Raw genomic sequence first — 23,732 nt, 5'->3', positions numbered from 1 at the left:
AATGTGGGAGTTTTGTTCTTTGAATGCTCTTTTACACCTCATCTGGTGGCAGAAACAGATTTTGTGTAAGGTATTTAGAAAGGTTATTTATGGCTTTAAAAAGTTGTTCCTCAACATTTTCATGGGCCTGCCTTATTCTACATTTGCTTTCCTAAAAAAAAAAAAAAAATTCAAAATATACACCTTTTTCTGCTTTGAGCATTTAGATAGGACTTCCTCTTTTTGGATGGTGTCTTTTTACTTCTATTAAATCCCTTTACTTGGCTTACTTTTTAAAAATCCTATTATTTTCTTCTTCTTTTTTTTCCCCACATGTGTTTATACATTTGCTTTGTGAGTTCTGAGTAATGAGTAGAAATCAATTACTGTAGGACAACTTTAAAGGTTCCTGCATCTAAAGGAACTGTATCATGCTTTTCTCCTGGAGATTTTTGCCCTCTTGCAAAAGGTTTTCATCTGAAGTGGCAACCGAATTTCAACAGTATAGAACCTAGCATATTCAGGTAAATCAGAACTGTTTAGGGATTTCTTTAGTACCTCAGGCTGTAATTTGCTGTGTGTGCGTGAGACAAACTGCTGTGATGTTCCTCAAAATGATTGAGGCAGACAACTGGGGGTCAGGATTATTACAGCTATTCTGAGGTAAGGCTTTCCTGTTACTTGTAAGAGATGTGAATCTCTGATAACATATCTTCTAACAGTAGCATCTTAGAGCATTTTACCCTTAGTAGCTGCTTTTTAATTTTCTTTTCCTTTCCTTATTTTAAAAAGGATTTTGTTGTTTGTTTTTTTTTTTTCTTTTCCTGAAATTACATTGGATTTTGTTGTTATTATTTCAGTCCTTTAAAGAACTGAATTTATGTGCTTTTTGTTTATTATTACAGGGTGGTTCTTTAATACACACATACTGAAGTAGGTTCAGTGATCTTAGAACTAAAGCAAGGTTGCTGCTTCTTTCATAGGTTCTCTGACTAGCTCTTGCCTCTCAAGTCTTCCATATTGCATTTCATAGTCACTGTCAGGATTTTGGTAGGATGTTGCACAGTATGATTCTAACACCATTCTCTTCCTTTTTATGTCTGGAATTAAAACCATGTAGATTTAATGGTACTTCTTAACTTTCTTTTATTCATTTTATTTGTATACATTTTAATTCACAGCAGCATTCCCACACCTGTGCATTCTACTCTGATTATTATGAAACACACCCTAGTATTGAGAGATATAACAAACATCTTCTCCAGCTGAAGCTGTCTTGCAGGTCTTTGGAAAATAAGGTTTGCATTTATCTTATTAATAATAGTATTGATATTAATAGTGTTGATATTACGAATAGTATTGATAGTATTGATACTTATTAATAGTATTGATATTGTATTGAAGTGCTTACACATTTTACCTGGCTACCTGTATAGATGCTCCTCTCAAAGTGAAAACAGACTTCGTCTGTTGAGGCAGTTCTTTGCCAAATTCAGTACCTGAATTTTATCAACTTACATCCTATTCTTTTTTACAGAGATACAGAGTTTTCATGGTTTCATCCATAGATGAGGCATCATTCTGGCCTGTATACCGTTCTGTACCTCTAGCCTTAAAATTTCTCAGGTAGTATTTTTAAGTCTGGTCCATTTTACTGTAGTTGGAACCATTTCTGCTTTGTAGGATACCTTGCATCTAAAGGGTTTTTCGGCTAAGTGTCTCTTCCCTTGAGTAGAGACCAGCCTCCAAAAAAGAGCAAGTTTAATGTAATGTCTGACTTGCTAGCATCCTATTCAGACAATCAGTCACTCATTCAAACTAATATACTGCTGGGATTGGAAACTGTCAGATCGAGTTCAAGAAATAGTTTTGATTTTGTATTACGTATTGGCTGACACACTTTCCTGTCTTTTGGCTTGTCAAGAGTGCTGTCTCCCACAGTCTTGGGGATGCCAGAGGACCTACAAGACCTGGAAGCTCTTCCAGTAATACATTGCAAAAAATACTTTAAATGGTTTTCAAAGTACATCAGAATCTCAATTATCTGAAGAACATGGGAAGAACACTGAATAGAGCTCGATAATCGCGTTTACCAGTAACCAAAATGCCTCGTATGCCCATAGATCTGTGGAAATAATTAGTAATAGAAGCAATTTACCATTTAATTAATAAATGACAAGGGGCAAAACCTTGTCTGGGTTCACTGAATTTGGATAATTGAGGCTCCACTGTATTTTAAAATCTGAAATATTAATCATTATTCTGTGTGCCTGAGATAATAATCATTTAAAAAATGTGCGCATAACAAGATCTAAGCCTACTTGTATTATTTCTATAAAACCAAGAAGAATTTCATAATGTTCTACATGCAAAGATGTGCTCTGCAAGAAAAGATAACTTTTTTTTTTTTTTTTAGTGTCTGGAATCTGTGTCTTTAAATATATAGATCTGTGTCAGCTTTGAATCTATAACTATATTCAGGAGCTAGTGGGGAATTTCAGAGGGCAGTGAATAACCTTTCACCAAGAGGAGTAAGAACTAGTGCAGCAGAACATCTTCAGACTGGTTCTTATCTCAGCTGCTCACAAAGGAATTTGAGATTGATGAGATAACTTAAATTTTATAATGAAATAAGAAAGAGATTGGAATTGGTTCCACCATAGGCAGCCACTCAGAATATGCTGGCGCAAGTGGATCATGGAAGGCTGGGATTGAAGACAGACGTTCTTGGCTTATAGTATATTCCAATGGGTTTAATGGCCATAAAGCACTGGTTTGCTGCTTCTTCAATTATTAGTCACTGGAAAAAGAGTTCCAGACTTATGCCGCCTTCTGCTTTGCATGTGTGTCTTGCTATCTTACACGTTTAGTAGCCCCAGCCTCTGAGGCATTGAAGAGTATGACTGGAGAAGGACTGAGCCCCTAAAAGGCATCATCCTTAGCATTACTCTGAAACTGTCAAAACACCCAAGGTGATTGCTGCCCTTTTTTTTCTCTTATCATGTTGTTTATTGCATTCCATGTTTTTGTCCCTCAAATTTCCTCCATTCTGGCATGGTCCGAAGGGATACTGCAGAAGAAAATAAGTGTGGTCATAAATGAGACACTCAGCATTTACATCTGAAAGTAGGGAGAATGGAATAAGTCTAATCTTGTAATTTTCTTTTCCTGTATTATTTATTCTACTTATATTCTTCCTATGATAGAAACCTGTTGCTGGAAGCATTCTATTCCTGTACCCAAGAGACGTACTGTAAATCAGTTTAGTTTGTACTATCCTTTTCAAATATACAGTAATCATCAGAGGATAGGCAGTCCTTGCAAAAGTTGAATTTGAGCCCCACCCAGATGTTTCATTCATGAGGAATTGGAGGAATGAACAATGAAACCATGCTATGAAGTTCTAGGTGTCAGAGGGTTCTGTCTATTGCTTCTGAAGAGGGGAGTAGCAATAAAATTGGACATTTAAATGAAGTTGTTACTGTGCTCCCATCAAAAGTATCACTGAGTTTGGTGCGTACAGTTTTGCTGCTCAAGGGGTCCGTTAGCGGAAAAGCAGGGAAGGTTGCGTCAGAAAGGATGAGTTGGCACCATTCGCGGTGGTAGGGGAAGCTTGGTTATGCAATGAGCCACATCCTGCTCTCCTAACTCTGTGAGTACCTCTATTAAAGTCAGTAGTAATTACATCTATTAAAATCAGTGGAACTACTTGCATCAATAAGATAAGTAGGATTTGGCCCAAAGGTTGGTTAATATCAATGTTTTTGATCTCTCATTTTCATAAATGCTATGTTCATTCAAGCAATATAAAGTGAGGTGAATAAAGAACATTCTGTGCTTTGAATAGTTTGGCATCATACACGGACAGGGCATGTGATTAATACCGTATTGTTGGCTTTGTTCTTCACTTTTCAGTTGTGGCTGGCAATGTCCTTTTCATAATTGCTGGTATCCCCCTGAGCCTATATAATCACTCTCTCCAGCTTTTCTACGATGCCCTTAGATTTTCCTGTACTCAGTGTAATATGTTTCTGTATTCACTTACCCTCCCATCAGAACCATAATGTGTTTCTGATTGTGCTACTCTGACGTGGTCAGAGCTGACGTGGGGCAATGTATTCACCTGACAATGTTTCCCAAACCAGATATGTTATCTGTGTTTTCTTGAGCATAACCATCACACTGCAGAACTGTGCTTTGTAGTTGTGCTTCTGGGAAAACCTGTGGAACTGCAGCACACTGGTTCAGTTAGTGGTGTTAGATAGGAAGTGCTTGAATTTCAGATAGCATAGTTCACCTGGCTGCCTAAAATACTAGAATTAGGGGCTAAGTAATAAAAAATGGACAATCCTGTTCTCGTCGTAGATCTACAAATACAGATTTCTTGTTGGAGCATGATCATCTTGATACTTTCTCCTGAAACAGTCAATATATGATACTACTATTAAAGCAGAACTGTGATTTCTGCAGAAATCTGGACGAGAAATGGAGTCACTGAAGTTACGCTTTAGTATCAGTGTTGGCAAAATTGCATAGTGAGAGGTACAAGCCTCAGTCTTTATATCTTTTCAATAAGTAATATCTAGCGAGTTTGTTTCCCTCCAGTGAACTTCCTGACAGTATGTAACTTCTTGGCTGGGCGTTTGTTCTCACCAGGAAACTTCTTTTGTAAAAAAGACAGTAAGGACTGGTAGTCGTCTGTGCTGTTTAGTGCGTGTCAATGAAGTGAAAGCCTTACCGTAATCAGAAAAGATTCATTAACGTGCCATGAAATCCTGCAATGCCTTCTCACCAGAGGTTTCTATTTTGTTATGTTCTCACTGACATGCCATTCAGGACGAGATTCTGCTTTCAATGAAATGTGAGGTTATTTGACTGACATTAAAGGATTTTTACTGATTTAACAGCAGAATGCATAATTTATATGTCTAGACAAGGGTGAAGTGAGAAATACTGTCAATATTATAATCGTTACATAGGTAAAGCTCGCATGTGTTCATAGTAAATAATCCATTCATTGGTTAAGTTCCTTAAGGAAATTCACTAATTCCCCCTACATGTATACTCCCTGGTGTTCCTTAGTGTGGAATTTCCTACACGGTTTTGAAAATTGGAAGCCATACGGCTCCCTACTGATGCTGTAGGAGTTGATGGTCCATATGTCACTGTGGGTGCAATTTCCTCAGTTTTCCTGCATGTTTGAGAGATCTGCAGGTACTATGCAGATGGGGGAGATAAGATTCGGATCACCAGCTGAGGGATGAGAAGGATTAATCCTTGCGAAAACAGAAAACTGTTATTCAAGTCTTTGCACAATGAAGTATTATGTGTGTTTACAGGTGCTGTAAATAGCCCCCTTGCAAGTTCTTTCTTGCATCGTTTATCCAGCTACACTTATATTGATGACACACTTTATAAACAATTCATAAAAGTTTATATATGATTTATCAATATTCTCAGAACATTTTCAAGATGGATATTATGTATTACACATTATGTGAGCACGTCACAGATCTATCTATAGGTTTTTATAAACATCAATTGGCTTGTTCCACTCAATCCTTTATAGCAGTTAATAGCATTTATTGAACCCTTTACTCGTCATTTTCTAAATCTTCAAAAGTAGCCCTCATAAAAGTATAACCTCCTGGCCATGTGAGGAATTTCAGTGTTCTCTGGTGAGAGTAAAAGATGGACATTCCAAATGCAAATTCTTCTTAAAATAGAATTGGACAGTAATGATTAAATCTGTTTTTAAATTACACTGCTGTCCTAGCATTTCTTCTAATCGTTATAGAGCATATCACATCTTTTAGCAATCACATCTGAAAAGATTCTCATGTGTAGATACTTACAGATATCCCAAGAAAGTAAATTAATTTTAATTCTGAACAGCTGAAAATTTAGTAGCACCGTGCTCTAGGTGTGGCTGGCAAAGATTGATATGCCTGAGAACAGTGTCTCTTAAAATTGGCATCTTTTGGATTAGTAGAAAAGCCAAAGGATTCCAACTCTGTTACTGTATTTACTATTTAGTGCTTTTCCCCATATTTCTGAGGAGATCAGAGGACCAGAGGTCATGAGTGAGAGAGGGGACAGGCTTTTGCTCTATTTCTGTTAATTGATTTGGCATGTTTGACTGGTTTTAATTCTTCAGAATATGGGTAGCTCTATATGCATCCAGTTGGGCCCCTCCAGATTCAGGTTTTCTAGTCTGGGTGGTTAGTATCTGCTTGTGTTTTTCTGACTGTGAAACCTCAATGGAATTATTATTGCTTCGTCTCTTTCTGTGCTGCAATTGCTGTGACTCTTTCTAGTTCTTATTTGTACCAAGTAAAGATAAATAATGGAAAGACTCTTAAGACTTTTAGGAACTATATCGCTATTTTATCTTGGCTTGTAAATAATCATACTTTTTGGAAATTTAATTTAGGGTAGGTGAGAGCTTGCAGATTAGTATTAATTATGCAAATCAGTTGGGTCGGATCTGTTCATACAATTGTTGAAGTTTCAAAGTGTCTGTTAGCCTAGAAAAATGTATCTGGCTGAATGTGTACAGAGGATCATTACTTCTATCTTGAACAGTTTTACATCAGGTGGATGAAAGAGTCTTTAGGCTTTGTTAAGATGCAGAATGAAGATTTGATTTCTAAAGCAAGGTGTCATGCAGAGATAGGGAGATCTGACAATATATAGATTATGGTGACCTGAGTCCCTATCAGTCTCCAGCAGCTATCATAAACAAAGTACATGACAAAGGATGTGCCTTTTGCTCCTTCTGAAGGCGTTTCTAAAGCATACTGAGACTTTTACCATCTTTTCTGTTAATCTTATACAGCCTGGACTCAAGCTTTGTATTTCTGAACAGGACAAAGTCCAATAAAGCCAGGCACAGGAAGATATTTTAATACATTTTGGTGTAGCTCCTAAATTTATATCTGAAAAGAAACTTTTAAAGAACTATTGAGATTGGAAGGGATCAATGGAGAATTGTCTAGTCTAATCCTCCAGCTCAAAGTGGTGTCACTTAGGGCAGGTTGGTCGGTGCTATGTTGAGTTAGTTTTTGAGTATCTTCAAGGATGGAGACTTCGCAGTCTCTCTGAGCAACTATTCTGGTGTTTGAGTACCCTCACTGTCGACGTTTTTGTTTTTCTCATGTTTAAATGGAATTTCTTGTATTTCCATTTGTGTCCATTCTCAGTTGTCCTTTCATGGAAAACATGGAGAACAGCTTGGCTTGATCTTTACTGCCCCACATCAGGTATTTACACACATCGCTTAGGCTCCCCCTGAGCCTTCAAGATAACTTCCCAAGATAATTATCTACAAAACCCTTCCTCATTAGCTTTTCAGTGCTTACTGCAAGAAGGATACTTTTCTTTCATTGTGTAAGGAAACAAGTTATTGGCAACAGTTCTTCAAGAAAGCTGGGGTGATCAATTTAAATTAATAGTGATAGGATGAAAATTCCTTAGGCTTTTGCCAGCATTTTATTTGTGAAGGTAATTCATTGTTTTGGTTAAGATGATCTACAGTTATCCACTTTTTTTTCTGTTTTCTTTTTCTCAAGAACGTATTTCTGCTGGTGGCGTCCAAGGAGGAATAAGGCTGTTTTCTGTGTTCAGAGAATCACAGAGTATTTGGGGGTTATAAAGAACTAGGAGCTTCTGAAAAGATATATCAAACTCAGTGCTAAAGCCCTGGAGCATTGCCATTTGAAAAGGTCCTTTATAATGTTTTAAATTTCATCTGTTGATATCTCAGTTTCAAGAGTGTATTTTGTTCTTAAGCTATCTATACTACTTGGATGTGCTTTAAAAAGAAGAAAATAAAGCAAAACTATGCATTGTGCTAAGCTAGGCATTCCTTCAGCATTCAAGTGTTAGTACAGCTCTACTGTTTCCGTTACTGACTGTTCTAAGTCACACTTTCAGTCTTCTGTTACGGTTATGGGTAAAATAGTTGAGATGGTGGAATGGCAGGTTTCAGAAAGCATGCTGCCTACTCTGTTTTCAAATTTTAAGTGTTGTTGGCCATATGAGAGCTTCTACCGCATAAAGAGATGATGACGGTGCCAAGTTGTGCTTGTATTTCTACAGCGTAAGTTTTTGTTTGTTGGGAAGCAGCATCAATCAATTGTTGCTGATGAGATTTCAGCCTGTTCTAAGAAGAGCTGCTGAACAGACTTGGTTTACAGTGCCCATGTCATTCTTCTAATTTGTCCCACTAAGCCCAACAAAAGAATTCCCTTTTTTAATTTCTCATTGTTTGTCTCTAGATATATTGGATAAATATTTTCTTTTTATCTTTAAATGCTCATTGTTGGGGGTTGGAACTAGATGAGCTTAAGGTCCTTTCCAACCCTAACCATTCTATGGTTCTGTGATTGTTGGACTCTGATATTCTGATTCTACATGTTAGTGCACAGCCCACATGGTTTACTGGCTTTAAGTCTGATACATGAGGGGCAGTTTCAGCTTTGTTGAGATTAATCAGGAATAGTGACCATTGGAATGGACATCTAGTCCTTACCATTTTGTTTTGGGAGGTCTCAGAAGTCTACTAAGGCCTAATACATGCATAGATTTTATACTAATATAATTGTTGTATTTGAAAGGGTTAATGTTTTTACTGAAGTAATTATACTAGATCAACTTCATGCATGGATATAGTTATACTAATATAAGATTGAGTTATAAACCCATACAGTTGCATCTGCATAAAATGACAGGACTCTTCAGTTGAGGCAAGGATAGGGATTAAGTTTTTATGTTTTAATTTATTTGGAAGTAGAGGACTACTTTATCTAATTTGAATTTTAACATACCATTAAATCTTCCCCAAGAAATAATGTAGTATGTTTAAGATCATAGATATCAGTTAGAAAATGTAATAGACGGATTCCTAAAGAGGGATAGGTGTATGTTAGATATTAAGATCCTTCAAGCAATATAAGACGTATTAGACATTTTTCCCGGCTGTATTTTGAAGTGCATTATATACAGAGAAAAGGATGTGTTTCTTGAACTCTGATAATATTCACTCCCTTTGTCATAAGAAAGAAGAGAGTTTGCATTAAACAGATTCCTTTTATGTTCTACCTACAGAATTTCAAAGAATGCCGAACGAATGAGGTAGGAGTTTGTACATTTGTGCATCAAAGCAGTGTTTAAATAGTTTCTTATATGTATAAAGGTACATTGTAGGGCACCCTCAAAGAGAAACTATATTCTCTAATCAGTCTGTTGCCACCTGAATAATTAAATGTTTTTCAATTTAGAAATGCTCTTAAAAACACTGAAACTATAAAATACCCTGTTGAGAAAAAAACAAATGGACTGGTTGCTAAATGGTCACAGCTAAAGATAACATAAATGTGGAGTCGTTACAGTAATCAGAAAACTGTCATTTTTAGTGTATTATAGTATTTTTGTAATAGACCTTACCAGATTGATGGTGCTCAGATAATGCAGAAGTTAACAGAAAATCCTTTCTCTTCCCTCTTTCACGTTGGTGTTTTATTTCTAGATGGCAAAACAGAACTTTTCAATGTAGAGTAGATCCCCTATTACTGTGTAAATTGTGCTGAGCAGTTAAAAAAATAATAAGAGGATGGAATTATACTTTAATTTTAAAATAGTTGTGTCAGCCACCATGGATAAGGGGTAACTTTAACAGTGAGGAAAGCATGAATGGAATTTTGTTCAGTAGCTGCAGTTCAGTATAATGATTGAGAAATGGGAATATTAAGACCAAAAAGAAATTAAATGAAGATATATAGACGGTCTGTCTACATGGGAAGTATATGCATATTATATTTAAATACCTTCTTGTCTGTAGATTTTCTGAAAACCCTTTCAAATGCACCATATAATACCGGATAAGCATAAAATTACTACAGGAACTGTTCCTCAATATGATCAAGTGAATGAAAGAATTATCCAGAAGTCTTTGATTTAGGAAGTAGTATTTCTGGTTTAGTTATCCAACATGATCTTGACATTAAAAGTCTTTTTAATTCACCTCCCCCCTTTTTGAGTTACAGGACTTCTTTGGGGTTTTTAAATATAGCTTAATCATTTGTTTGTCCATTAAGTTACTAGTTGAGATACTTATTTCCTGGATTTCAGGGGAGACATTTTTTAGACTTGAGTATCAGGTTATTTTTTTTACTCCTGTGAAGTGCCAAGGTACGTTGTTTGGCCATATTTGAAGTTTTGCAGGATTTCAAAAAGATTATGGATAAAGCCGTCTTTTTCAGCTGCTCTTGATACCCAGCGGGTTCTTTGCACCTTATTTCTTTAGCCTATATATCCAGTAGGTTTTGGCATAGGGATTCCTGCTTCTTTCAGAATTGTCCAGAGATCATGTATTGAATCAGCAGTTCATTTTCAGTGCCTTATAAGCAACTGGGAAGCAAAAATACCGCTTCTACAATGAGGAACACTGAAAGAAATCCCCAGTGACTTCGTTGCTTAACTTTGCTCTTACTTTGTGGAATCTCCTCCTATATCACAGAAGGGTTGGGATTGGAAGGGACCTTAAAGGTCATCCAGTTCCAATTCCCAGCCGCAGGCAGGGAGGGACACCTTCCACTAGATCAGGTTGCTCAAAGCCCTGTCCAGCCTGGCCTTGAGCAGTGCCAGGAATGGGGCACACGCAACATCTCTGAATGAAGAGATGGGTCTCTTTGAGATGATAGGATGTGAATGCATTGAGTACTGAATTAAGATCATCCAGTGGAGACATGCTATAATCTGTTTACATAACTGGCCTAATGCAGGCTTTTACCACATTATGGCACCATAGAAACCTTAGTGTCACAGACTTCAGTTCCGTCATCTCCTTTGGCAGTTCTGATAGACTTAACAGAAGCCTAGCTAGCAAGAGGAAAGCTTGAGGAAATACATACCTTCAGTCTAAGTAATGGGACAGAATACCTGCAACTTGGGTGATACGGGCAAGTGTGGCATGCTGGTTTCTACCCATGTGAAGGTGAATACCCCTGTTATCCTTTGGTGATTTGGGAAAATGTTGTTTATTCTTAAGGCCTAGGGAATGTTCGGTCCTAAAATTGCCAGATTAACCTGAATCTAGAGTTGCACCTTGTTCCTCCCCTTTAGAGGACTGGTTTCTTGAACTGGGACAGGGTGGCTTAACTCTGGCCTTTTTAATGACTAGCCTGGGGGGAAACTGCTAGTGGTACCAACAGGGAATCAGTCTACAGACAGGATGGCAGTGATTTCACAACTGTGCCAAGTGAGCTTACACAGAAAAAGCTCCAAGCAAAGTAACAGCAAAAATTGCTACTGCTTGCAAAGCTACAGCAGCAGAGTAATGTAAAGGAAAATAATTGTACACAATCCTCTTGACTAGGCAGCCCGCTGAGTAATAAACCTTCCTAAAGCCAGCAAGGCATATTCATGTAATTGTTTATGATTTTTCTTTGTGCATGTGTCTTCATTTGTATTGTGTATACTGCATATGTTTATATTTATACAAATCTTACTGTTGAACAGAAGCCTACTGTAAGTATGCATATTCTTGGGTATGCCCGTATGTGTGTTTATATATGTCTGTATATTTGTGTGCATGCACGCATGTGTATGTATATATGTCTATGTGTATGAGAAACAGATGCACTGTAGGCAGATAAAGCAGATAAATATAGATCCAAATAGAAGCATAAGCCTATAAATACAGACACTATATAGAGTGAAAGCAAGCAGATCTGCACAGTTTCATTATTGCTTGCATTCCGTATAATAAAAGAGTTGCTGACACTGAAATGGCTGAGGGGATGACACTGTTGGCTCTCTGCAAACGTAGTAAAAAGGTAAGAAAACTTCTTTCCAATATGAGCAGCAATTATGGTAGGAGATTTACTATCTCTAATAATTTGCCTAATAGAAATCATTGTGTAGTTTCTTCCGGGGTTGGAGTCAGAGGATGGAAGCAAAGCATTTATAATTTTACTTTAAAATAAGTAAATGAAATAAAAATCCTGACCCACAGACTGAGAAAGTACAGCCTCCAGTTTCTATTTTGCAATAAGTCTCATGCATTGTGTTTGTCAACTTTCTGCTTCTGCTGTCCAACATATCTTTGCTTCAGGTTCTATAGTCTCTCCAAATGAACTTGGGTGGCAGATATTGGGAAAAACAGTGAAGTTTGTGACAAAATTAACTTTCAGAAATAGTGTTCTGAGAGTGTGTGTATATGTGTATTTTAGTCTTCTGTTTGCAAATCTCCGATGATTGTTTTAACAGTCAGCTTGCTCTCTGTTGTAGCAATATAGCTTTGGCTAATCCATAGCTGTAATACAGGTAGTTCAAGTAAAAAGGTTGTAATCTTATTAGATACAAAGAAAACATTAGAGCTATTCAAGGAGGCCTGAAAAGTAGAATTTTTCTCCTTCTGTAACATTTTGATGAGGGTGTTCAGATAAATCAAGATTGCTGGAAAATGCCAGAAAACTGTCAATACTGTGTTTTATTTTTCTTTGTATAATGCAGGTATTATTGAGGTGTTTACAGCAAGAGGCTAGCAGCCGAGAGTTTGGCATTCTCTTTCCAACTTTTCACTTACTTAGAGTGAGACCTTGCACATTTTTTTCTTTAAATCTAGGTACTTATTTCCCCATTTGTGAGTAGAATTGATAATAATTATAGCACAAAATTAGATAATTGAATAATACCTTGTTTTGTTAAAAGGTCTCATGATTTCATTGGAACTCCTCATGGAGCAAGGTGTTCAGAAAGAGTATATCTCTTTTTACAAAGTGCTCTGGCAGTCAAGGAAAATGAAGAAATAACAGTGGAAAATACTACTGCTGATGTTCTGTATTGTGTTACAGACAATTCACTTATTTTTAATTTAATTGTTTTCAAAGTATGCCATTAGCTGATGAGTATTGTCAGGTTTCTGTATTCTGAGGAACTCACAGCAAAGCAGAAGAAAGGTAAACACCAGCATGTATATATTCATACTCAGACCAGCAGTACTTGATGTGACAAAACGTAACCAAAGACATAAAAATTAAAATGTCAAGTGTTGGAAGCCTTGCTGTGGTATTCAACTAATGTAATGCTAGTTTTCTTAAACTATTTAGTCTAAGCTAATTTTTGTCTCCAGATAAAAAGAGAAAGACAGCTCAGAATATCTGGGTTCTGCTCCTGAGTTCATTACATTGTTTGGTGCAACCTGTTTTTTACTCAGATTTCTTACTTTGATACCTGAAAAAGAGCTCTTCTGGTTGTATTTTAACATGTTATTCAGTTTAGACCCCAATTTCCAATCACCTGGGTGCGTTCTAAAAATGTGATCTCTGGGTCACGTGAAGTATTGTGAAAAGAAGCTGCTTATTTTTACTATATCTATTGAGATACCTGAATTAAACACAAAAAGGAGTCTGAAGTCATATGTATGTGAACAGTAAGAAGCTATGGGGAAGTCTCTAACTGATGCAGGAGGAGATGGCACTTTCTCTTGTCCTTGAGCTACTGGAAAAGCTTTATGAAACAGGGACCTGCAGACTTTGTTCAGGTGCTGCTGCTTGTGGTGACTGTGGCAGCAGGAGTAGCTCTCACCTCCAGGCTGGAGGATGCACTGAGCTCTAAGCACAGCTATTATGCGCCTCACAGGAGTACCTTGCTTTCTGCAGATTGGAGACTCCTCAGATGTGCCATGTCTGAATATCCCTGAGTTACTCAGGCTCCTGCAGGATAAAACCTGTGTAGTGTACGACTGATATCTGAGAGGTAGAAGGTGAATGAATATGAAACATTACAGTATTTCAACAGTTAACTGGCCTATCCAGTAAATTCTTCCAGGTCTCTCCTAGTCTCTTCCGAGTCTGCTGCATATTATAACAGCCACACTTGCTTCAAAATAAGATTTTGCTTTTATGGACCAAAACAAATATTAAGGTTTGTTGGATAGGGATTATACCGAGCCCCCAATTACTATAGAAATATGGTCATTTCAAAATCTCACAGGGAATATCTGGAAGGAAAGTTATGCTATCCCAGAAAGCATTCACTGTGAATTCTGAATTTTGTTTTCTGCTTCCCTGCTCCTTCCTCCTCCTAATCCTGATTAATTAGTAATTCCTTACAGGATTAAATTATAACATTAGATTGCATTTGCAGCAGGAGAAATATACATTTTTAAAAAAATTGTTTTTGACCTAAAACCTTGCATATGTTGATTTCAGTCTGGATCAGATCATTGCAGCTGACATACGGTCTTGAAAACTGCAGTTTATTATGGAAACAGTGACATAACTTCTATTCTTTTGGTTCTGGCAGACAGGGCAAAAATATCCAGAGACCTCTTTTTCTGACTCTGTGTTCTTTGCTAGTCTCCTTGGACTTTGCTTTCTGAGCCTTTGCCAACTTTACTTCCATTCATTTTGACTAAAACTGTCTTGGAAGTACATCAGTCTGTAGGAACCATTAGGAAATAACACCATTACACATGTTTAATAGGTTGGTTGAGGGGTGGGGAAAGTTTGGTAACTTCTGCTGTGTCATGGTCATTCCAAAATAGTGGAGTCCAAATGATTCATGTGAAAGACAAGTCAGTAGGAGAAAAATAAAGGTAAATTGCCAAGAAAAGCATATTTGTTGTGAGTTACTTTCATTGCAAGGAAAGTCATGTTGCAGAAGGTCTGCAAAAGGTTTATTGATTCTTTAACTAGCAAGAAGAGTTGGCAAGCATCTCTAATGTATTTATTTTTTGTCTCTTATCATTTTAATATTTTTTTATTATTCATTTTGCCATTAAAAGCCCATGGCAGCCTAGCACTGTGCTTATCTCCTCCTGCGGTCATTAAAAAGACAGAAACTGTATTGAGGAACATTAAGCTTACATGCAAAATCATGAAATCCTAGAGTAATAACTTGTTTATAACCTTAGTCTCTCCCTTATGATACAGTCTTTACAGTCATATTGTTTTTCTGCAAATACAGAGCTATAGAATCTTTGCTACATGCAAACGGCATCTACTATTAATGTGTTTCACTAATCAAACAAACCAGCTGTCTAACATAGTGAAAAATAATGCTATTTTTGTAGGTATGTCGTCTTGTAGGGAGAACTTGTACCAGAGAAGTTAAAAACTGTAACAAACAGTTACATACAAAAAGGTTAGGGTAAACATTAAGAATAGAAAATTTTTCAGTGCTTGAAGCCAAGTTGATTATAATGGAAACTTTTGGCAGCTTCACGCAATAGCCCTCAAGTACAAAATACGTCAGAACTGAACTCCCTAATTTGTCTCCCCATATTTTTAGGGGATTCAGGTCTCTGGTTGAACCTCATACATACAATCCACAGCCTGTTGCTTATAATCTAACATGCAAACAACTGCTTAAATATACGTGTGCTCTGGACAATGATAAGCATAGCAGCGTTGAAGCTGCTCTTACTCATATCCAAGCTTGGTTTCCCTTAGCTGGTATTTCTTTAGTTTCTCTGTGTATCTCTTTTATGTAACATCCTGTAAGACTAATGCATCCCATAAGATGAGGACATACTAAATATCCAGACTAATTTACAGCATATAAACGGTGCTGAAGAATATGTTCCTCTTCACATGTAGTCTATGCAGAAGAGTGGAGGTTTTCCTTGTTTGATACGCTGGTCCTATCATCCAGTCTCCCTGAGATATCTTGCATAGTGTCACTCAGAGCTTAGCTTGGTCGTGAGGCATCCTTTCTAGTCACATTCTAGATGTGACCACATCACAGTGGAGTTTATGTCTTCTGTGTCTCATGTCTTTTCCCCCAGCATTCTCCTGGTAAGCAAAGAAAACGTGCCTGAGCATGTTTTGAGGTGGCCCCGTCTGTATTGAGTGCTTAATCCAGATTGCATGCCTAGGTCCCTCTTTATGAAGACCTTAATATTTTCCTTTAAGAATCAGTTTTGGTTTAGGACAAATCAGACTAGTTAGGCTGCATATGACTTTTTGTGTAAAATTTTTCTGGGTAATTTCAATGCCATTGCCGTTTGGTGCAAACAAAACAAGCATGTGTAAGACTGTGAATTACTGTTTTCTTTTTCTAACATCCTGACAGGGATCCTGATTTCAGGCTGGCTGGTAGCATCGTAGTTAATGTTAATAGATGTGGATCTGGAGGGAAAAAAAAGTCAGCTGAATAGTCAGAAATATTGCATATCTGTGGAATTTCCTTTAAGTAAAGTTTACCTTTCTTATAATGTGGGGTTATTTGTTTGCTTCCTTTGCTAATTTATGACCTGTAAAAATGCTTGATGCCAGACCTTCTCTTTTAAAGAAAAAAGCATGTTGCCCATTGCACTGAATTTGAAGAAAATAATGTGGGGAATGCATGTCTTGCAGTAAAGATAATGCAAAAGAAGCTTTAGGAACATTGACAGGTGAGGTTTGTTGGTTGGTTGGTTGGAGGGTTTTTTGTTATCCGCATACTGAGCTTCATTCTGATACTAGCCTAGGTGTCTGCTGTGGCTTCTCATAAACCCGCTTTTAGTCTTCAGTCTCTCAGCATGCTTTAGAAACTGCGTTAACACAATTTAGAATCACGTTGACATTATTAGCAAAATCCCCAACCCAATATGGATAAATAAATGGATGCCCAGCAGTCTAGTGTCGTGCCAGCCTGGTGGGGTTTCCTCGCCTTGTAGGACCTAGTGTCAAGTGGAGGCAGGCAGAATTTGGAAACCCATGTGTTGCCTTGGAGGCAGAAGATTCAGCAGTGTGGTGGGCATTCACCTGTGTGAACGAGAGGATTTCACCTTACTGGCTCAAAATTATTGTTGTTACAGTGGTGAGGGCCTGTCTGTGTCTAAATTGAGGACACCATGTGTGTGCTTGTATGCAAGAGAGAACAAGGGGGATATTTTGGCAGGCCTAATGAGTGAGTGAAATAAGTCAAGCCTGCCTTGTTTCTAGTCTCTAAATTCCATATTCCCATGTCACCCTATCACTGCAAAAAAATGCAAGGCTTTGTATTACATACTGTACAGAGTGCTTATGTTTTCAGTGCACCTACAAGCCTGTAGGTTCTGAAGGAGTAAGTCAAAAGTTGATGTATAGTATTACTAAAGAAAGATTTCTTTTAGTAATCTTAATGACCCTCATGGCTGAATGTAAGCTTGCTATGCATCTTTATACCTAGCGCAAGAAGTGCCTCAGGGGCATCAATATGTATTTTCTGTAGATTCTAATAGGATTTGGGCATGGGTTTGGGACAGAAACCTTGCTTTTGCACAGAGGGGTTCGTGGGTTTTGTTAAGCATCCACTCTTCCAGCAAAGGGCACAAAAATGAAAAGGTTGGGAAAAGCATGTTTGGTTCAGCAAGGCATAATTCTGTTTCTAAATGCTTTGCTTCCCTCTTTCCATGGTGCCCCTCCTCATGCATACCTTAAATCCACATCTCACCCCTCTGAATTTCTTCATCTGTGTCTCTCTCTCAGAGCTCTGAATTCATTATACGGAGTAGTGTAAATCAATAGTAAATGCTAACCGCCCACTCCGTACTCAGTTACGCAATATCGCATACCGTGCACACAGAGACAAAAAGGGAAAAAGCACACACAGGCTTTACATTCAAAAGCTCTTGCATAATTTTGCTTTTCTACAGCCAAAAAGGGGAAAAAAAAAAAAAAAAAGGAAAAAAAAAAAAAGGAAATAACAGATGGGGAGACTTGCAGTTTTTTTCCCTTTTCTCAGACTGTACAGAGGGGAGTTAGTTTAACATCCATGGTCATTTCTAATTGCCCTGTGCTGCAGATAAGCAAGGCAGGCTTGCGTGTGCTTTTAAAATAAGACTTTTTTCACCAGCTTCCATGATGTGGTGCACTTTTCAGGTAATATGAGAAAAACTATTCTGAAGTGTTTAAGGCTGAATTGGTTATTTGTTTAGTCTTAATGGAGAAAAAAGGCAAAGAAACCCCTCACTTCGGCTCGTCGATACAAAGCGAAAGAGGGACGAGGAGTGAGGGAGGTTGGGTTGAATTCTCTGGCATGGTTTCATGCTGCCTTTTTTTTTTTTTCCTTTTAAATATCGTTGGGGTTTTTATTTTTTTCCTTTCTGAAAAGCAAAATATCTCTCAATGTAATATTTATGTAAAAAGCCAGTTATGTAACTCTCGCCTGCCTTTCGCTTTTGTTACCTCTCTGGGCTGTACAGCTCTACTGTTTTTCCTCACGACAGATTGTATTAAAACCTGCAAATCCTGATGAAAGGAAAGAACGACCGGGTGCCCACAGCACAGACTTTATTTCGAGCCTTTTTAAGGGCTTCAAGCTGGAAGACAATGAATCTATTTAAGATCTGGTTTTGGCTGGAGGAATTCTTATTGAGTATTTTCTTGTCACAGCGCACGCTGGAACATCCCTGGCTTCTGCACAGTGTTTCTGTCTCTCTCCTCCTCTCTCTTCTCCCCCCCTCCTCCCCAAACTTTGGATGTATACAATGAAAGCTTTCTCCCTTTCCTTTCCTGACCTTAATGCAAGTGTCAGGTCAGTCGCCGTGTAACAGCAGCAAGTGCAGAAGCATAGTGAAATTTTAGGTTGCACTGAACTTTATTCATTTTTATTTCATTTAAGTGATTGATGCCCATAGAGATCCAGAGATTCTTTTGATTAGGATTGGTTGGGATATTTTAACTGATTTCTGTCAAATGCAAGTGAAAAATGTATAACCCTGCTAAAAGAATAAAAAGGGATTTGGGAGGGTTCAAAAAAAGGGAAGAAAAGGGTCAATGCTCAGAAAAAAGTTCATACTTTTTGATCATAGGAAGAAATTATTCCTGTAGTTATTGCAACCAATTTATTCCTAGTTGTATCCTCTGAGGATCTGACCTGTTTGTGGTCGCGAGTATTGTGTCGGGGTTTGTTTTCTTTACAAATCGTTCTTGTCTGCGTGCACATTCTTGGACAGATTCTTCCCTAGTGTAATGCTGCTAATTCTGTTGATATTATGTCAGGAGTCTATTAGGTCAATTATAAAGTTACAGAGCTCGATTCTCAGTTATTTTAAAGTGTTTTTCTGGCATTGAAAAGGAGTCATAAAATGAGCCTCCGTGTGAATTATGCCCACTTCGGGCATAGTAGAAAACATAGTTAAAGCTGACATCTTTCAACAGTGATCCCTGAGACAAGCTTTAAATGAAATAGGCTTTGTGAAAACAGGAAATGGAGTATTTTAAGCTCTGTAAGTATATTATAAGCTGTATATTTCACCAAATTGCCAGGGAGTGCGTATATCTTCAAAAGTATATTGGAACTCCTGGATTCCTTGCCTGATTCTGAAACCAGCCCTTGCTTTGGCTCTGGGCAATGAAAACTTCTGACTCCACTTCTGTCGCAGTACAGAATCTCTTAGGGATTACAGTAGTAGATACTTTATTGTGCCCTACAGAAACACTCTAAAGTTATTTTATTAATGTTTATAAAGTGGATTTAAATGCACGGGGAGAAGGTGTTGAAATAATTTGGACAGGTTAAAAAAATAATTTAAACTTCAGTCAGGTGTTGCCACAAAGATCAAATTGCGGGCACCAACCATATATAAATGTTAGCTGGAAATCAGAGGATTACCCAAGCCATCAGAGGATTAAATTCTGGAAGACCATGCTATAGGAATTACAGGGCCTGGAAGCCTATGTGGTTGTAAAATGGGGTTGAATCAACATTTCAATAGCAGTTTATGACACAGTTGCATGCAGTAGAGGAGACTAACCTCCTTAAAATCCCTTATCCTGGTGTCCCTAATAGCTGTCAACCCTATATAAAACGCTTGGAAGCTGTAGACTGTGTAGCATTACAGAGAACATGATAAATAATGATTCCAGTGTTTAACTTAATCAAAAAAGTGGTCATATGTCTTTGAAAGAAAATTACTTTCTGCCCGTCTTCTCAGAGTTTTAGTCTATAAGCTTTTTGTCTGCACTAATTACAATGGAAGACTTACTTGGAATAGGTGTACAAAACCTGATAACTTTAACCAGTAGAGGAGCAAATTTCCCTTTTAAAGGCATTTTACTTATAAGTTTCTTTGCATTGTCACTATGTTACTTCTGACTTTCCCAGTCTTCGGTCCCCAGCTTTGCTTTATATGCTTAGGTGGACTTGTAACAAGGCAGTAACCTTCCTTAATGGTCAAGCACACATTTAATTATTTTCTGGGTATTTACTAATTAAACAAGAAAAACAACCTTGGAAATGCCTGCTGCTAAAAGGCTGGTTATATATACACGCTGTTGGAACAGCAACCAGAATGATGGAATTTTGTGTTTTCTGCAGAATGGAAATCTGATTTTAATTTATGGAGAAGAGGGTGATTTGACTTGACCAGATGCTAGACATGCAACCTGTGAAACTTCTGTCTTCCTAAATTCATAGGCAAAATAGGCAAAAGGGATGGTTTGAACAGTTTCTGAAATGAGATGTTAATATTCAGTTTTAATGAATAAGTCTTCATTTCACAACTTTAAAAGACGCTGGTATTTTATTTTTAAACATAAGCTGTTTGAGTACTGTCACTATGAAGATCTGCGCCTTACTTTTCTTAAATTCAAGTACGTTATTTTAGAGAAAAGGTTAAATATGAGCCCTGAAATTTTAAAAACAACAACAAAAAATGAGAAGAGCTCTACATTAATTTTTATTTTTAAATGTCATTATTTTTCTTCCCTGACACATGCTTAGAGTTGGGTATGTTCGAAAAATAGCTAGCTACTATGGTTTTGCTGTATCTAGCAATGTGCTGAATTAGCTGCAGTAGTCTTTTTTATCTAGTAATTATTCTGCAAGGTTTCCTCCTTCCCTTCCTCAGAACAGTGTTTTTTGCAACTCTGGCACTTTGGTTGAAGTTTATGACAATTTTGTGTCCTTCACTATCAGTAATTCGTTGCTAGCGCCTTCAGTAGTTTCACGGGTTGGTTTGACTTGCAGAAGTCCCTAAGAAATGAAGCAAGAAGCAGTATTTTTAGAGTGGTTGAGCAAAAGTATCTGGCCTAGCAGCACTGAATGTTCCTGCACTCCTCCTTTCCAAAGTTATTGTCTTACACGTTCGCAGCAAATGAAGCAGAGGGTTAATTTCTTACATCCGAGAATCTGTGCATTCTTGTCTTTGCTGTTAAACCCCGTGTGTGCAGGTAGGCCGTGACACCTGCAGGGAAGGATCACTGAAGTCCAGTGGCATAGAGGAGTTGTCTGGATGGGCGCAGTGCTTAGAACAGGGTCAACACTTGGATGTTCCTTGCTCCTTCTTCTGTACAGTGGTTCATATTTTCCTGTTGTCACTAAATGAAGAGGGCTCTGTTTGGACTGAGAGCCTACATCAGTGTGAGCTCTGCAAGAAGATGTACCTTGCAGTCTGTCATACCCACTTTGGGGAAGAAGCACATCCTCATTTACTTGTGGGTTTATTTCCTGGACGTCTGGTTTCATCACTGCCAGCTGCTTGAATGCTGGTGGGAAGGAGGGAAGGATGGATAAGCTCCCTTCACCTTATTGATGCAGAGACTTAAAATCAACTCTTTAGGATGTGACCTTTACAGCTGTAGTAAAAGAGAGCAGGGAACTAGATGTGATAATCCAGAAAGCATGCTTGAGGGCAAAATGCTGCAAGATAACTAACTGTAAAGAGTTCAGTTTATGTGGGGACTCGATTTGGAGTATTATTTCATAATTTCCAACTGAAGAAACCTCTGACTTACTTGGCTTCTAAGAATCATGATGAAACTCACTCCTTTAGGGAAGTTCTTTCAGAGACAAGATACAAGGAGAGTTTGCCTGTGTAAGCAGCAGAGAGGATTGTTTGCTCCTTAGTTTTTGCTGATTTATTTGTGACTGATTGCAGCAGAATAGATGGACTCACTGCTTTGACTGTGCTGCAAACAAGAGAAAAACACACTCAGCTGATAGTGTTTTAAATCAAAACAAATAATAATGCTCTTTATGGACAGACTCTGGAAAGATATTAGCAGGGAACAGTGCAGAAAGTATCTGAAACCATCTTTGCCCATCTTTTTCACTACATGTGTTTCTTAAACTATTTTTCTACTCACAGTTTTTATTAAATATCCTGGTTGCCTTAGGCCCCTTACATGACTAAAAGAAAAATGACAGAGTTTCAATCTCGTCTTCAGGGATCCATCTAAATATACATTTCTGATTAAAAAGTGTCAGTTGCCGCTGAGGCTGGAAATGGTCTATTCTGCTTTGAGGAAGGGAGAGGCAGATCCATAATGGTTGCTCGGGCTGTCATGTTTCTGAGAATCAGCTGTTTTTTCTTTATACTCCAAAGATTAAACAAAGAATGTTAAACATTTCCCAATTTAGCATTTATAATGGAAAGCGGCTGTAGGGCCACAGCTTGCTGCTGCAAGGGCAGGCATTCGTATTAGGAGTCGCTTAAAAGGGCTTTTATTTTCTTTGAAGGCCTATCCCTTCCTCTCCCAGCCCGGCTGCTGTGCTTTGCAGGCAGGTGGAGGCAGCTTTATATCTTTTACTTTCATTTAAGTAGGAGCTAATTTACTTTTGGAAATGAAAGTTAAAGCAGCTCAGCCATCTGCAAAGTGGAGGAGGAGGCAGTGGGTTTCTTTAACTTCTCGAATCTGTACGATTCTATGTCACACCAACAGGCAAGCAAAGATTACCTTCCTGAGTTCTTATTAGTAATAATATGTAGTATTAATGATCTAATGTCTTAGCTTCAACTCTTCGACTCTGTTTCTAAAAGATACCTGTTGGCTGGGTTCAGTCTTCTCTATACTTGCATCCAGCTCAGGGGCTTTGAAGTAAAAAGTTGTAGTCTTGAGTGCAGCAGAACCACATTTTTTGACCTATTGTCAGCACAGTTTTTTCTGTAGCATTTTGTGAGTGATTATGTGGGGCACTGTGACTTTCTGTTCCTCATAGTAAAGGCGAAGAATGCTTAAGGGTGACTGGTAAATGGGGAGAAAAAAAAAAGGTGTGGGGAGGGCATTTTGATTTCTTGGTGTTATATATGCTTCTATTGTGTTTATACACCTTTCTAATTTTTTGGTCTTACTTGAGGGGTCCATGGTGGAAGCGAATATATTGTTGAAGCTTTCTTAGTTGAAGCTGAGGTGAATTTCAGTTTCATGCAAATATATATTTTATGCCCTATCAGAGTGAAATAAGTGTTAATACAGCTAGTTTTTTAACAGAGCAGCTAAAAATGTCCTTCGCCTGCCTCTCCATTGGCTAGTTTTCAGAAATTCAGTAGTTCTCTGTAATCATATGAGGACAAGATCTAAACATCTTATATAATTAAAACATTTTCAGAAGAAAAAAAAAATACTTCTGGTTTCTTGTGTAAATTGTAAACACTATAAAGAAATCAGATATCCATTTTCTGCCTTCTCCAGCCTGCCTCCAAGCAGGTTTTGTCTAAACAAGATAGCCTTGCACTCAGAGCTCACAAACATTAGTGTATTGCTGTCATGGCCAAACCCAGGACAATTACTTAGGTACCCACATGAGTAATTTTATTGGCCTTGTGCAGAAGCTTAAATATGTTTGTAAATGTTTGCCCATCTTTTTGTTTCTTAGGGGAAGATTTGTACAATTGATCAGTTTGGAATAAGTCAAAAGTTTGAGTTCAAAAATATTTCAATCTTCTTGTAATTGCATTTCTTACAGAATGTTGGCATTTTTGGACTGTGCATCTGTTTAGGCACGTGGAGAAAGACAAGACTGAGATCATGTAAGTCATGAAACTGAGGGCGAATAAT

At 37.7% G+C, this 23,732-nt stretch overlaps 1 protein-coding gene across 1 annotated transcript in view; it reads left to right on the top strand.

Annotated features, from left to right (window-relative positions):
- The window catches only part of ZBTB20 (zinc finger and BTB domain containing 20), a 468,334-nt gene that overhangs the window by 201,631 nt on the left and 242,971 nt on the right, over positions 1 to 23,732 (top strand). Inside the window, exon 6 of the mRNA XM_030471447.1 lies at positions 23,641 to 23,704. The gene's annotated coding sequence lies outside the window, so the exon portion shown is untranslated. The remainder of the gene's footprint in view (positions 1 to 23,640; positions 23,705 to 23,732) is intronic.

Source organism: Strigops habroptila, chromosome 2 (assembly GCF_004027225.2).
Source record: "Strigops habroptila isolate Jane chromosome 2, bStrHab1.2.pri, whole genome shotgun sequence".
NCBI classification, from domain to species: domain Eukaryota; kingdom Metazoa; phylum Chordata; class Aves; order Psittaciformes; family Psittacidae; genus Strigops; species Strigops habroptila.
The sequence above is the reverse complement of the archived record's forward strand: the minus strand, read 5'-3'. Positions and strand labels throughout refer to the sequence as shown.